This window comes from Solanum dulcamara, chromosome 11 (genome assembly GCF_947179165.1).
Source record: "Solanum dulcamara chromosome 11, daSolDulc1.2, whole genome shotgun sequence".
Lineage (NCBI taxonomy): Eukaryota > Viridiplantae > Streptophyta > Magnoliopsida > Solanales > Solanaceae > Solanum > Solanum dulcamara.
In genome coordinates, this window is record NC_077247.1 from 60,603,663 (window position 1) to 60,620,829 (window position 17,167).

The window sequence follows — 17,167 nt, forward strand, 5'->3', positions numbered from 1 at the left end:
TTATTTTGAGGATGAGCTAGGGACAAGGTCTTAGCCCCTGCCAAGTCTATTAGTAAAGGTATGTTAGACATAAATGGAAAATGTTTAGAAGTTGCTAAGGACTATTGTTCCACAATATTTCCTTTAGTCCTGGTTCCCTTTTTATTTATTTACTTTCCGCTTGTTATCGTGTGCCATTACCAATGAAATGCTTAACGAATGCTAAGAGGCTTGGGTGAAGCACCTCCGGTGTCTCATTCGCAGTGTCACGTCTAGGCCATAGGCCCGAGTCGTGACAGATGAGCATTTCTACGCCCGACAAATCGAGCTTCTATAAACATGAGTAATTTGTACCTGCAAATCAACTTAAATGGAAGATAAATCAATTTTTACTTCTTAGCTACGGAGGGAATTCAAAAAACTTACACACATGCAACTATAAGTAAATTGAAAGCAACGACCATCTATATAAAAAATAAGAGACAGCAAAATCAGAAATAGTAGAAAAAGAAAACAGAACTAAAACAATACCTAATAAAAATTAACACGAAACACTGGAGAAAGCACTATATCAAACTGATGATTGCGTCTAATATGATAAGACCTGATGAAAATTGATATAGAAGGCTACAGAACATCGATATTTAGAACTCCATCAAGTGAAAAGTTAGTTTAGCAAACTACTCTGCAAAGAAAATGAAAAATCTGAAGGAAACTAGAAAAGAAACGAAGAAAACCAAGACGAAAGGAAAAAAGAAACGAAAAATTCAGGCAAGAACTTAAAAGAACATACATGAACTTGTAAGAACTTTGTGGAAGTTGGCAGGAAACAGGAAGAGATGGGTTAGGGTTTGTTCAAGTAACAGAGAAAGAGAAGAGTTCCCATAGAAAACTGTTGCGGTGGCAGTCTCCTTTTAGGACTAATAGACATGTTTCATTATTTAACAGAAGACTAAAATATACTTGGACAAATATAAAAACACTTAACAGACATGTTGATACCACTCTTTTTAACTCACACTTCTATATAGTAGAATTTATTTGTTGAATCTGTATTAGATGTAACGTGCTCCAGATCCTGATTATCCTTCAATGTGGTGGTCACAGACTGGATATCTTCAGCGCAAAATTACTGCTTGGTAGGTAGCAAGCAGAACAAAATTAGGTATACTCACGAGTCAAGAGAGCTTTTTAACACTAGGATACGACTAATAATTAGGTATACTCACGAGTCAAGAGAGCTTTTTAACACTAGGATACGACTGATAATTAGGTATACTCACGAGTCAAGAGAGCTTTTTAACACTAGGATACGACTGATCTTAGTTGCTTTGCTGCACAATGAAGTCTGCTTCAACTCCTTAACAATGTTAGAACATTCTGAAGGCAACAATGCATCTCCAAACATAATTGCACCTACGAAACTAAATAAATAGAATAGAACCACCAGGAAACAATCCATCAATTATGTTCACCTCCAAAATTAGTTGGCCTGCTATATTGATCCTCATTCCTCTGTATCTGTTCCACTCTATCCATATCGGAGTTATTGTTCCAACACAAATGAACACAAAGGAAACAAGAATAAAGAAAAATATCTTAAATCACTTTTGGTTTTAATTCCCTGTTCTTTCTCTTTTTCCTATGTGTTTTTGTGTGTGTGGATAGGGGGGTGGAGGTGAGAGCATCAAGGTAGCTCCAGCGACCCTTGTTTATTCAAGACCCATGGGTTGCAAATACATTATTCAGAGAACATGTCACGGCATTTAAGCAAGAAGCAAGATTCCATGAGAAAGATTAGAGTTCAATGAAGGAGTAAAATATGAGAGCTAGTTAGAGTTGTTGGATTATTAGATTAACGCACAAAATAACATGGAACCTGTATTATCAAGAAAACAATTATTTTCTTATGAAACGTGTGCAAGAGAATCTTGTTAGCTAGTGGAGTATTTCCTAAAACAAGAATGATGTCATGAATAGCTTTTCAAATGAAGTTGGAAGCTATTCAAGTTTCAAGGACTTATAATTCAAAAAAAGAGAACCTCTAGCATTGTCTTGTTACTGATGGGATTAGGACAAAAACTCTCTTCCCTTATAAGTTACATTTTATAATTCACTTGCTATAATCAACCACTTAAAACATAAAAAGGATCTTAAGAGACCATGCACACAAATGACACTTGAAAACCTTAAATCCTCAAAAATCATTCTTACTTTTAACAAAATGGCGCACAAAACTGATATAAACTGTTATTGATACCTCAGAATGGAATAACTAGCCTGACAAGAAGTGATTTTCATGCTTTGTTTCCACATTTAGACAGGCATATATCCTTCAGAGGGAGGAATATGAATATTGAAGAGCATAAGCTATAAAATGTAGTAAAAGGTTTGAGAATGTGGGTGAGCAACTAATCCTGTATTGACAACTACAATCAGTACTACAATACCTTTACCTTCTAAGACTGATCTGCAAAAGGTTTACATGTACTTAACTTTTTGAATGTATAATATGACAGAGACAAGTATTAGAGAATGTTACCCGCAAGAAGTGTGACATATGTTGGCTGCTTGTGAATCAAATTTAAGTTCCTGCTTTAACCAAAACATAAATCTTCATACTCAGATTTAGGAGGTTTAAATTTAATGAATGTTGCAAAAGTTAGTGCAATAAAAATTCTGGTAAATGGCAATTTTATCAAGTTCCATAGATTGGGAGTTTGCTGAAAATCTAAACAAAGATCGAACCCCAATTTTGAATTTGGTTCAGACATGACCTGCAAAAGCATGGTCAAAGACTCAAAATCAATGTTAAGTATTATAAAGAGTTTCAAGACTTGCCCACTAGCCAAAGGGCATAAGGCAAAGATAACCTCTATTTCACATTAGATGACCATAAACGTACCAATTCTTGCTTGGAATCAAGATAGGTTGTTCTCCTCTTTTGTCCAAAACTCCAGATAGGACCTGATAATTCACTAAGTTATAGACTCCAAGTTTAAATGACACATCAATGAGTTTTTAGACAATCATGACCTTCTCATGCAGTTCTTCGAAACGAATTCGCTCATATGCAACATGCTGTAGAACATGACAGTGACTATAATGATCAATGCACATAAATGCTAGAATCAAACAAAAGATCATAATCCTTGACTATGTAAAAAGGGACGCACATTTATTTTGACATGGACCTCAGTTTCTACATAAGAATATACTCCACCAGACGGTTACAAAGTGATGAAACAAAAGATAAAGCACCCTATATCACTCTCTTTTTCTTCAGTAATATCACATAATTGCAATACAAAAGAGTAAGACATTATTTGGTTAAAGTATAGTCATGCAGGGAATGTTTATACGGTGATAATAATGTAAGAACTGTTATTTGCTAAATAATATTGTGGGGATTCTAGTGGTGAATAATAAATGAGTGATGCTATGCAGAGACTATCGACATGAAAGGTAATTTTTGCCTGTAAATATTCATGTCCTTGTAGTGTTGACACATTTTTCTTATTCCATAATCTATCCCGCATAAAATAATACATAGATTTTCGAATAAGTCATGAGGATATTAATAATGAACAGTTAAATACCGCCAACCAAACGAAGTATTAGTGATGTCGAGCTTATTTCTTCTTATGCGGATAACTGAGTGATTGCTACATAGTTATGCAGATATTATATTATTTATGCGGAAGTTTATGATGAGATTTCTATTCGCTAATGAGTCCAACCAAACGATCCCTCAGAGAAATAATCTTTTAAAGCAAATGCATTATAAGGAAACTCATGAGAAATCAAGAATCGCCATAATTGACTATGCAAAGGCCAGAATAGACCTGATCAATATAGCACGTGTTGTGTTCGCCACAATCGAAATAAACTTCTCATCTTGAAACTTTGGCACCCTCCAAGGTAGTTTTTATCAATGGTATCATGAACTAATGAATCACCAACAAAATGCAAGAAGCCAGAAGTGACATTGAGTATAGTATCCCGATTCTTAAGATTCTCTGTTCCAGTATCGCTATGCATCTCACATACTAGAAAGGGTAAAAGTCCATCATCTTAACAAGATAGAGAAGTCGTAAAAACATCCGAGATATAGCTAAGGTACTCAACTGTGATCTCTGGACGGAAGTCCCTCCATTCTGTCCCAGAATTGAGAAACTTTGAGTTTTGTTGGAGCAAATTCTGAAATTTTGAATAAAAAAATGTCAGTCATGACAATTCTATTACAAGATGGAATTTGAAAGAGACTATGAGGGCTTGGAAACTTAGAAAGAGACAGGGTAATCTCTAATGCTTTCATTATTAATAAGAACGCAGTCTAAGAAAATCTTGAAAAGTGGGTGAAAGAAATGAAGCTAATTAACTGAAACATGAACTAGAAAAATTCAGCTTTCAGGTTAGGAACAACTGGCAAGAATGGTTTACCTTCTTTTGACTCCCCTATAACTTGTAATCTGTTATTCCAGATGTTGACTAGTTTCATTTTCACACTTGGCCTGAAGAGAGAAACATCGGGTCGTGTGAGTTACTAACATATTTGATTGAGATAATATCAGAAAGAACCTAACCCTTCCAAGAAAGTTGATAACATGACCTTTCATCAGAGAATACACCGTCACAACAACCTGGGGTGGAAGCCTGATCACATTGATGGGATGACTGCTGTGGAAGTTCCGAGCAGATAGCTTCTGCAGAATGTTGCAGTCTCCTTACAACTCTAGTTTCAGCACGATGGAAAAGAACATTAATTAGTTACACACGTTTTCTGTCATCATTGATTATTAATACAAACAAGAACTCAAGGACAAATTACCTGGCATGAGTGGCACATCATGAACAATCTTAATATTGTTATTTCCTGCTGCCATTCTTGAAGACTCCGCCGTGGCAAAGAACTTCTTATTGCCTTGGTAAAATGGAGGAGCTGAATGACTTCTTTCACTCTTCTTTTTCCGTATAATCTCATATGTTTACCTCGATTTCCAGCATCAATCCATTTATGCGAGTTCCCATCCACCCTAGAGAAGAGCATAGCTCGCGGTGTCAAATAATAATTAAGATTTTCTTCACCATGAGAATGTAAATGTGACAAATCATCTCCGTCATAATAGAATTCAGAAGGACCTGAACTATAAATGTCCCACGCATCAAGTGCCCCTATACTGCCTATATCCTCTTTAGAACAAGCATAAAAATCGAGATCAAACTTTGCAGAATTTGGGAACAAACAGTCCTCTTTTCCCATATTATTAATGGCAGGAACCAAGAGATTGTGTTCCATGTTTCCAAAATTATACGTGACACCAACTTCATGTTTAACAGAAGTTCCAATCCCACTTTCAGCAATGTAAGGATTAATATCTTGAAACCTGGTCCCGAGCAAAGGATCTGGTGGCAGAGGAGACGGTTCTGGACTAAAAGATGGTAGGCCAGAACCATAGTTTTCAGCAGTCTGTTTAAAGAAGTCCATATGATGATCAGATTCATCTAGAATGTCCTTGGTTAATGAAGACTTTTCTGAATCTCCTGACAGAAATTTTGACCTCTGCAATGCCTTGTATCAGGCTTCTATGCAATGCCTTGTATCACTATCAAAAGATGATCCATCATGTATCAGGCTTCTATGCAAAGAACAGCTCCGCATAAATGGTTTCCTTCTCTCATGGATCACATTTGAACTGTTATCAAGTTCAAGAGACTCCCTAAATGAGGCATCCTTTGTTGATCTGCCAGCTACAAATGTTTAAGACTCCTCCCATCCGGAACCTAACAAGTAGTCTGATTTATAACTGGAGCTAGCTGAAGCACTGAATTTGTTATCCTGGAAATCATCCTCTGTAGGTAAAACATTAGATGAAAGGGGGTGCGCAGAGTTTCGGGATTTCCAGTTCACACCGACTGCAATGAGCAAGAGAGCAATTAATTTACCGACTTGAACTTTCGATCTGACAGAGGAATCTGGACTCAGGATCATGCTTTTCAGAAGCACTTCCCCACAGAATATTCTGTGCAGAATGCAGATCAAATCTCTCTCCGGAGAATGCACTCTCCTGACAGTTTCTTTGGCTATGGGGAAAGAAGTTCAGTGGCTCTTTGCAACTCAGGGCCCTGCACCTCATTTTCCTGATCTCATAATTCACAGGTATATCTGAAAAGAGCAGCAGGGAATGGGATAGCAATAGATGAGGAGGATACTTCAACAACTATATTCTTATCTAGGTTTTCCAAAAGTAGCTTAAGTGAACAAAAAGTGATAGAACCATACAATGGCATAACACTGAAATGCTTTGCACCATCTGATATATTAACTCTCTCTTCCACTAACCAGCTTTCCACAATTTGTCTTGAGTACGATTGCTCTCACCGACAAAGTTACTTCCAGTCCTGAGATTCGCGACAGTATCCTCAATAAAGAGAAGATCGGGACGCCAATCCTACAAGTAACATTAAGAACCAACCACTCACCATAAGAGATTCTTGAAAAACACAACAAAATAACTTTATCAGATTAAGACAATCAGTATCAATGGAGCCAACAAAGGGATATAATGTTGCACATCATTTCTGGCAATTTGATTGCACATTAAACATGGAAAAAAAATAAACAAGTAACATGTTCTAATAGAAAAAAAAGAACCACACCTACCCCGCACTCACCCCACCCACACTTCTTTTTTTTTCTTTGTGGTGATATAAGTCGAACAAAGTGGAAATTGAGAGCTGGTGATGAGCAGCATTCCTAACAAATAGCATGGCATTGAAGTCAATAGGTTCCTTTCCAGTTCATAGCAAAATGTCTACATAATCAGACAATGTAATCAGTTGAACGAAAATTCAGTAATCCTAAAAAGTGCAACAGTTCTCAAGTTTGATCTAGTCTATGGTCTGCAGTCAAAAACTAAGAGGAACTAAATGCAGTCCTCTGATTACATGTGCTCCCACTACCTCCACTCATCAAAGAAAAATAAGAAAATTTTGTCACTTCCTCAGAGCCTATTCTAGCTTTTCCTTAATCCCCTCATTCTAATTAATACATTTCTAGTATTTATAAAAACTGTTAGAATGTAAGAGTGGTGTTAAAGTGTTCAAATGAAGCTAGTTCCTCTAAGATGTGGATTGTATCTCATATTGGTTAGACCTACTGGCAGACAGCCTTAGCCAAAGGCCGGCACCATTTAAAATCAGTCCTTCTCTCTTCAGTATCTTAACTCTCTCCGGTGGTCGTTCCGGAGTGAACACGCCTCTTTTTAGCAACTGGTCAAGAAGACCTCTTTCCAATGATAGTTCCAGCGATGTCATGCCTCTCTGCGACAACCATTCTAATAGAGTCACGCCTCTTTCCTAAAACTTTCTGACAGAGTCATGACTATTTTCAGATGATTGTCTAGTCATGTCGCACCTCTTTCAAAGGAGAGTTCCCATAACATCGAGCCTCTTATCGGTGATTATTCCTGTACTTGCACCTCTTTTTGATCATTTTCTGACAGCAACATTTACTTTCCTGGTAAACTTCACTTCTCTAGCCAGATCTTCCAGTGATATTCAGTTTCTTATGTTTTCACTATAAGCAAACTAAGGTGGCTTCCCCACTTTGTGCTTGACTGGTGTCCAATATTAGATTATGCTAGGTGTTAGTAAAAAGTTAGTCCCTCACCCACCAATTCTCACGAGACAAGCCCTAACATAAACTCAATTCTACAAAAGTAAATTCAAAGACCCACACTCGTTTCCCAACCCAAAAACAATTAAAAAATAAATGCCAAAAAAAAATCTCACGTTAAATTCCACAGAGGTCTTTGAAGGCTCCAAACTCAAATCATATAAAGATCCTAGGCAGTTTAGGTTCAACAAAAACAGTGGATATATCTGATATCTACTTCGCTGGTCAATGTCAGAAGCACTGTCAAAACTAATCGCTATGTTATTAAGTAATTTATGTATTATGTATAGGTCCTTTGGAAGCAAATCTTGAATTGATATCTGCATTATGAAGGTCAAGAAAAACAAAAACACCATAAAAAACAAGGATCCAATATAGAAAATGTTAACCAAAGTTTAGTTTTCTGTTTTTCTTTGTTCAGGAAATACTGAAATAAGTGGATTATAGGACCTGCAACTTATCCTGAGAGCTTGAATGAACCATCACTTGCATTCAATTTGCTAAAGGGAACTCAGATGAATCCCAAACTCACTGGACTAGTGGATAATAGCGGCAACGGAGAAGGAGAAGCACATGTACAAAGCAAGTCATCCTAACTGCATGCATTGAACAAAACCTAAGAAACCAGACAGAAAATATCCTTAAGTTAGCTGGTGTAACAAAGACGGACCGGACCTTTCAATATCAACAATTTTGAAGGAGACAGGGATGCACAAGGGCGATTCTTAGCAGAGACTCTTTCAGAGAATGCAAGGCCTTCTTTGGGCTTCCGTGGGCTTCCAGATTATATACGCAAACCAAATGATCAATCAGGTCAGAGTTCAGCATTAGAAGTAAAGTATGTAAATCAGTATTTTTCATTTGTTTGAATTGTAAGAAAAGTAGAAGTAACTTGGAGTGCATTTGCTTCCTTCGAACTGGTTGGTTGTAAAATACATCCTGAACAATGACTAAAAAGAAAAATCCCAACAAATTTCCTTATTAGCAAACAGCAGCCAACTCTTTGTATCAGGTACGCCGCTTATATAGAATTACCTATTGTACCAACATCTTGTCTACAATCATCAATTAAAAGGTACAAACACTTGCAGTCCTGCAAAAAATGGCAAAAACAAAGACCAAGTTAGTAGTTTTATACCTATCCTAATGGATACTACCATCTAAATAAAGTACCTTATCTTCAAAACCTTACGATATCCGTTTGGCCTGCCGTGAGTTTTAGTAACAATTTCCAATAAGGAAACAGAGCCTGCCTCTCCTTTGAAACCAAAGCTTGCTGGGAAAGCATGCATATCATCTGAATGGCTGTATTTTGATGTCGCTAGTGTAAAGGAAGCATACGAAACCATAGTTAAAATGGCCAGACAAAAGGGAAGCATAACAGAAGATGAAAGAAACAGGCACATATACTGTCTCCATAACCTGGGCTAAAAGTACCTAAGAACCAATATGTATGTTCCAGCTCAACTTCAGCTAGAATAAATAATCAAAACAGCTCTACATACAGTAGTGATCAATAAAAAATATATTTCACCTCTCCCCCCCCCCCACAAGCTACCCCTTTTCTTTTGGGCAGGCGGTGCAGGTAAAGAAAGTATTATATTGCAAATGAAGCACCAGGAAAGAGATGTACGATGTACATGAACATTTTACAATAAAAGCAAAACCAAAATGTAAGCATCAATATTTTGTGTTGTGTACAGCCATACAAGTTTTGCCCAATTACAAGTAAAACCACAAAACTATATATAAAAGAACATGTGCAAAAAAAATAAAAAAAAATAATGAACACAAACCGTCAAGCAGCTTATCAGTTGAGTAATGCATGCAATCCTATAGACTACAACAATCAGTCCAAGTTATGAACATCATAATTGTCAGGCAAAAGAAATTATGTACAACAGCATCAATACAATAGAAAAGTTGATGGCAGTCCAACATTTTGCAGAAAGATTACCATATTTTTCTCCCATCAGCACCCATCTCATTAAACACCAGATCCTTCAAAAGAAAGTACAACTTCAGATGATGAATTAAATAATAAATTGAGCAGAACTTTCTGCACATAAAATGTATTAGATCAATGTCAAAAAAACTAAAACTTACCATTGTCATCCACCTTCACATAGCAGGTCTCAATGCCTATAGCAACAGATACCTGGTGGAAAGGGGGTAAGTTCAAACTAGTACACTACTTATAAGAATAACAAACATAAAAAGAACAGTCCTATAAATCTCATGGCAAAAAGAAATAGATTTGTGATATACGAATGGAACAGCATACTAAGAGGAGAAAACGTATATCACTTTTTATATAAAGGATATGACCTCGTCATCAGAAGTAGCAAACAAGGGAACATAAGAATTCATTGAAGAGCCTCACCGTTCACTGCCTTTTGTGCAACTAGTCTAAGCAATTAAATCTGCATATAAGCACGTCTTGCCATATTCTCAGCAGCCCACCTCTATCGATCCTCAAAACATTAACAAAAACAGAAAACATATAATTCCCCATTCTCTTACATGGCACAAATTTCAACTTTTAAGAAACAATCATCAAAAAGTCTAGACCATGTTAAAAAATAAAAAAGTCTAGACCATATAAAGGAAAATGGCCACTGAGGGCATTTACGAAATACAACAAATCACATCTTTTAATAATTGAACTACCAAAAAACTTTAAATTGTTCGAGTGGAGCCTTCAAGAACAACTCCACAACTTTCCATTCATTACCTGGTAATATCAAAAAGAGTATTGAAACATTGAAAGGGTAAATTAGTACACCTTGGTGGCAGCAGCGTCGAGGCTGTTGAAAACCAACTCCTCAACAACCCTTGTGATACCCTCACCGAATTGACCCCCATCTCCCTGAAAAAGTAAAACCAAATTCTTGAACATCCTTAACACACGCTGTGAGAATAACAACATAATTTTCTTCAAAAGATTTCTTGATATGTGCAATGCCAATATATTCTTGGAAACTACAATTTCTTTTATTTCCTTAAAATATGCATTTAAGAATAACTACAAGTTCTTGATTTTTTTTCTTAAAAAGAACGCATGCAAGAATTCCAAGTTGATCTGACAATATCAAGGTCTCGAATTCCAAGAATACCCATGTAACTTCAACGAGTTCTTTTTTAATGGATGGGAAGAACAGTAGCATTACTTGATCCGAGAAAGATTTATCATCTGAAAAGAGGAAAAAATGATTTAGGGAAGAATACCAATGTATGTGACTTCAAAAAGCCAACAAGTTCTTTCTGGAAAACTTAAGCAGGGTTTTGGGTTTTCATCGGGCATCGTCACCGATGGTCGGACATCGTCACCAATGATCAGCATTCTGGCGGCGTACTCTAAGATGCGTCGGTAGCGTATATGATAAGCGGGCTTCCGTAATATGATGGTGGTGAGTTCTAAAATGCGCAAGAGGTGTCTGTTTTATAGTTTTCGAACTAGTTAATACACGCGGAAACAAATAATTAATACACCCGGAAAAGAAACTCATTAATACCAAATATATTATTTTTAATATTTTTTTTATTGTAGTATTTATTTATTTATTTTTAAAATTAGTGAAGTCTATTCCATTGATAATGTGAAATTTGTTATCATTGTATATAACTCAAATTATTTAATTTATCCAATTTTTGTAGGCCGATTTAGTTTATGATTCGAAATTTTAATTTATGATTTTATAAATTAATTTATACATATATAATAGATTTCTTAAAAATTAAATATAGAATTTAGTTCAAGTAACTGTATTTCGAATTCGCAATTAATCTGTACATCTATCTTTAACTATCAAAATCTCATTTTAAACTTTCAAAATATTTAATACTATTTATTTACGGAAAAGGTTCAAAAATGTCTTTAACGTATTAAAAATGGTTCAGAAATGTCCTCCTTCCACCTATTGGATCAAAAATGCCCTTAATCTATTAGAAATTGTTCAAATTTATCCTACTTCTACCTAAAAGTATGTTTATCAACTATTAAATACTATTTAATATGCCCGCATTTCGTGCCACCTTAATATATTTTATCAATAAATATAATATCTTTATAACATTAAAATATTTATAAAAATTCTTTTTAGCCTTCAAATTTGAATAAATTAAAACTCAAGTTTTTAATTCATTTTATTTCTATTAGCATCTTTGTTATATTTTTTTTTCATTATCCAATAATTTTAGTCTTTTAAAACTCTTGAAATTTTTGTATAAATTATGTTAACTGATAATGTATTTACATTCAGAAAAAAATTCAATAAAAATTATCTTTTTATGAGCATACATAATGAAATTCCTCTTTTCCATGACTAAGATAATGTTTTTATACAATATACATTCGGGTTAATTTACACCTTAGTTCATATATTTTATTTAAAGTAAATACTTCTATTAGGTAAGACAAAGAAGTAAGAATTTTCAAAAAAAAAATACAAATAAAAAAACTAAATAACTGTCAAAGTACTGTTAAATTGTTTTATTTTTTTTACATATATAATTAGAATTAGTAAATTTTTGAGTCATTTCTAATATGTTGAGGAAATTTTTTATCTAATAGGTAGAGGGAAGGACAAATTTGAACCATTTCTAATAAGTTAAGGGCATTTTTTTATCTAATAGGTAGAGGGAAGGACAAATTTGAACCATTTCTAATAGGTTAAGGACATTTTTTATCTAATAGGTTAAAGAAAGGCATTTTTGAACAATTTCTAAAACGTTAAGAACATTTTTGAACTTTTTCCTTTTATTTAACTTAAATACTGATAATTTTATAATTTTTATATGACATCCATTTTAACTAGCGTTCAATCACAGAAGCACACACTTCCTAGTTGTCATTGCTCGATCACTTTCTTTTCTAGTAAGTGATTACTTAGACACCTTAACGTAGATTGTCTTCCTATTGACTTTTAATCTTAGTACCTACAAATGAAGTTATCCAACTTATTGAGTGCTTAGGCCATCAAATACCGTACAATCTACTGAAATAAATTTCACAAAAAAAAATAATTATTATATTTGATAATAGATGATTCTTTCATCCCGTGAGTTAATTATGAAACTTATTACCAAGACAACAAAATCATGTATAATTTAAATATATTATGCAGGTATTTGGCACATGCAATGAACCCAAATTGGGAAAAAAATTATTTTCCTTTTTAGTTAATTCTCTCAATTTATGTGACAATCTTTTTTCGCTCTTCTCAATTCATACGACAATCTTATATTTCAAATCATTCAAATAAAATAATATCTTTTTATATTCAAAAATTGAACAAAAATACGCTCAATTAATAATGTGATTTAAAAATGTCTTGATCGTAAAAAATTTGATCCAAAAAATGACGCTATTATTACCTAATGGATCAAAAAAGAGAGGGATAAAGAATGGGACATACAAATTTTATCATCTCAACAGAAGAATGATGTTACAATCAAATTACCCAATTCATAATCATAGTACTTTTTTTAACATTCTATATACAGTGAGTTACTCTGACTTTACATGAAAACTATACAATCCGTTCTCTTTTCCTATTTTTCGTGTGTATGTATGTGTGTGTGTTGAGAGAGAGTATTGATGCCACCAAAATTTAGTGTTACATTTAGTACGTACATTTATTTGTCGATTTTGTATAAATGTATCGAGCTCCATATCCAGATTATTCTTCAATGTTATGATCGCAGATCAGATATCTTCAAAGTGAAATTAGTAGGTAGCAAGCAGATCCAAATTAGGTATAGGTATACTCACGAGAGCCTTTAGACACTAGGATAAGGCTGATCTTAGTCACTTTGCTGCACGTTCTAGGTTAATTTCATGCCCATGTAATCCATGCCATGCGTCGGAGGAACTCCTACTCCACGAACCTAACTTAGAAATCTGTTCACGCAGAGCACCCAAGTTGGCAAAAGTAGGAGAATAGTTAATCCCCTATGAGCACACTTTTTTTTGAAACCCCAACCTCTGCCACAGCCTGCAAACCACACAAGGGATTTAAACCGCACTAGACAAGCCCTATGCAGACATTGAGGGGGATCGATCATGGGTCATCCGTGTAGATAACCACCCTCCAAACCAACTGAGCCATCTGAAAGACGTCCATGAGCAACTAGCAAATGAAAGGATATTGCAGTCAATAATAATATGGAATTCCTCTCTTAAAACGTACCATCAAATGCAGTTTCAACACAGATATTTTCTGAAATGCAATTTTCCATTCACTTCAAAACACAATGAAGTTTGCTTCAACTCCTCAACAATGGGAGAACATTATGAAGGCAACAATGTATCTCTAAACATAATTAAATAAATAAATACAATAGCAACATCAGGAAACAATCTATCAATTATGCTTCACCCCCAAAATTACTTGGTCTGCTTTATTGATCCTTATTCCTCTATATTTGTTCCACTCTGCTTCAACTCCTAACAATGAGAGAACATTCTGAAGAACAATGCATCTCCCAACATAATTGCACTTATGAAAATAAACAAATAAATAGAATAGCAACATCAGCAATCAATCCATCAATTATGCTTCACTCCAAAATGAGATGGCTACTATTGATCCTCATTCCTCTGTATATGTTCCACTCTATCCATATCGAAGTTATCATTCCAACACAAATGAAAACAAAAACATCAGGAACAAAGAAAAATATCTTAAGTCACTTTTGGTTCTAATTTCTTGAGCTTTCTCTTCTTCCTATGTGGGGGTGGGCGGAGGCAAGAGAGCATCAAGGGCTCCAAATTGATAAATTAATTATAACTTATTCCTGCAAGTCTTTTATTCAGGACCCAAGTCTCAATGGAGGTACTATTGATGATCCATCTGTATCAGTAAGTTGTGGGTTGCAAATACATTATTCAGAAAACATGACACGGCATTTAAGCAAGATTCCATGAGAAAGATTAGAGTTACATGAAGGAGAAAAATATGAGAGCTAGTAAGTGTCGATGGACTAAGTTGTTGAATAAATTCTAACAGATCCACATCAGTTAGATTAACAAACAAAATACACGGAACTTGTATTATCACGAAAATAATCATTTTCTTATGAAACACGTTCAAGAGAATCTTGTTAGCTAGTGGAGTATTTCCTAAAACATGAATGATGCCGTGAATAGTTTTCAAATTAAGTTGGAAGCTATTCAAGTTTCAAGCCTTGTTAATTCAAAAAGAGATAACGTCTAGCATTACTAATGGTATTAGAACAAAGAAGCTCTTCGCTTTTAAGTTACAATTCATGATTCTCTTGCTTTAATCAACCCAATTAAAACATAAAATGGACCTTAAGAAACAATGCGCACAAATGACACTTGAAAGGCTTAAACCCTCAAAAATCCTTCTTGCTTTCAACAAGACGGAGCACAGAACTGTTATTGATACATCAGAATGGAATAACTAACCTGAGAAGAATTGCCTGTCAAGCTGTGTTTTCCACATTTAAACAAGGATACATAAAAGAGTATCCACAAAAGCTCTTTAGTCTCTAAAATAGTGTCAAACATCAACAGTGTTAGCATACTTAATAGGCAGTCTGATTTATAGCCGAAGCACTGAATTTGTTATCCAGGAAATCATAGGCAAAACATTAGATGAAAGGGGGGTTGCGTAAAGTTTCTGTATTTCCAGTTGACACTGACTGCAATGAGCAAGAGAACCATCAATTTACCGACTTGAACTATCGATCTGGCAGAGGAATCTGGAATCGGCATCATGCTTTTCAGAAGCACTTCCCCACAGAATATTCTGTGAAGATCGAGTCTCTCTCCTGACACTGCACTCTCCACTTAGTTTTTTTGGCTGCGGGGAAGGAAGTTCAAGTGTCGCTTTGCAACTCTGGGCCCTGTAGCTCTTTTTCCGGATCTCATAATTCACAGGTATATCTGGAAAGAGGAGAAAGGAATGGGATAACAATAGATTAGGAGGAGGATACTTCAACAACTATATTCTTATCAACGTTTTCCAAAAGTAGCTTAAGAGAAAAGAAAGTGATAAAACTACACGATGGCACAACAGTGAAATGCTTTCATGTGTGTATGTATGTGCGTGTGTCTGAGTGTTGCTGCCACCAAAGCCGAGTGTTACATTTAGTACATATTTATTTTTTGAATTTGTATATATGTACTGTGCTTCATATCCAGATTATCCTTCAATCTAATGATCGCAGACTGGATATCTTCATAGTGAAATTAATAGGTAGCAAGCAGAACCAAATCAGGTATATTCACGAGAGCTTATAGATACTAGGATACGGCCGATCTAGTCGCTTTGCTGCACGTTCTAGGTTGATTTCATGCCGATGTAATCCATGCCATGCGTCGGAGGAACTCTTACTCCACGAACCTAACTTAGAAATCTGCTCATGCAAAGCACCCAAGTTGGCAAAAGAGGGACGAAAGTTAATAGCCCATGAGCACACTTAAAAATGAAAAGATATTGCAGTCATTAATAATATGAAATTCCTCTCAAATATACCATCAAATGCAGTTCCAACGCAGATATTTCCTGAAATGCAATTTTCCATTCACTTGAAAACACAATGAAGTCTTCTTCAACTCCTCAACAATGAGATAACATTCTGAAGGAAAAATGCATCTCCAAACATAATTGCACCTACGAAAATAAATAAATACAATAGCAAAATCAGGAAACAATCTATCAATTATGCTTCGCCCCTAAAATTACTTGGCCCGCTTTATTGATCCTCATTCCTGTGTATACTAGAATGGAGCATCATACTAAGAGGAGAAAAGGTATATCAATTTTCATATAAAGCATATGCCCTCATCATCAGAAGTAGCAAACAAAGGAACATAAAATTCATTGAAGAGCCTCACCGATTACTGCCTTTAGTGCAACTAGTCCAAGCAATTAAAATTGCATAAAAGAACGACTTGCCATATTCTCAGCAGCCCACTTCTTTTGATCCTCAAAACATTAACAAAATCAGAAATAAAAATATAATTCCCCATTCTCTTACATGGCACAATTTTCAACTTATATGAAAATATAAAAATCAAAAAGTCTAGGCCATGTAAAAGAAACTAACCAGTGAGGGTGTTTACGGAAGTCTGTCCAATTGAGTCTCTTCATTCATATACTACAAATCACAACTTTTTTTTAATTAAACTAAACTTTTTTAGAGTTGTGCGAGTGGGGCCTTCAAGAACAACTCCACATCTTTCCATACCTAGTAAAGTCATAAAGAATATTGAAAATTTGAAAGGGTAAACGAATACCTTGGTGGCACCAGCATCGAGGCTGTTGAAACCAACTCCTCAACAACCCCAAATTGTACAAGATAACCCCTTACCGAATTGAACTCCAAATAGCCTCAGGCATTCGCTTAATGGTCCCCGAACTCCAAATAGCCTTGGCATTCACTTAGTGCTCCCCATCTCCCTAGAAAAGAAAAAGCAAATTCTTAAACATCGTGAACATACAACATAATTTTTTTTCTAAAATACTTCTTGAATTTCCT

The 17,167-nt window shown here is 35.1% G+C and overlaps 1 long non-coding RNA gene across 28 annotated transcripts; it reads right to left on the reverse strand.

Annotated features, from left to right (window-relative positions):
* Nucleotides 1–158: 158 nt before the first annotated feature.
* LOC129872133 (uncharacterized) lies at nt 159–16,946 on the reverse strand. Of its 28 annotated transcripts, none has more exons than XR_008762429.1 (18): nt 10,886–11,102; nt 10,443–10,526; nt 10,041–10,122; nt 9,764–9,815; nt 9,615–9,658; nt 8,831–8,978; nt 8,693–8,750; nt 8,550–8,607; nt 8,333–8,433; nt 8,108–8,253; nt 6,263–6,431; nt 4,811–6,145; nt 4,592–4,714; nt 4,423–4,493; nt 4,108–4,179; nt 2,885–3,060; nt 999–2,756; nt 160–344 (listed from the first exon to the last, which is right to left on the reverse strand). It is a non-coding gene; the product is annotated as an uncharacterized LOC129872133 (long non-coding RNA). The 28 variants fall into 28 exon arrangements; XR_008762444.1 differs by having other exon boundaries at nt 999–1,111; nt 1,263–1,313; nt 2,522–2,756; nt 8,333–8,750; XR_008762435.1 differs by having other exon boundaries at nt 159–344; nt 999–2,571; nt 2,728–2,756; nt 8,333–8,750.
* Between the last annotated feature and the right edge of the window lie 221 nt (nt 16,947–17,167).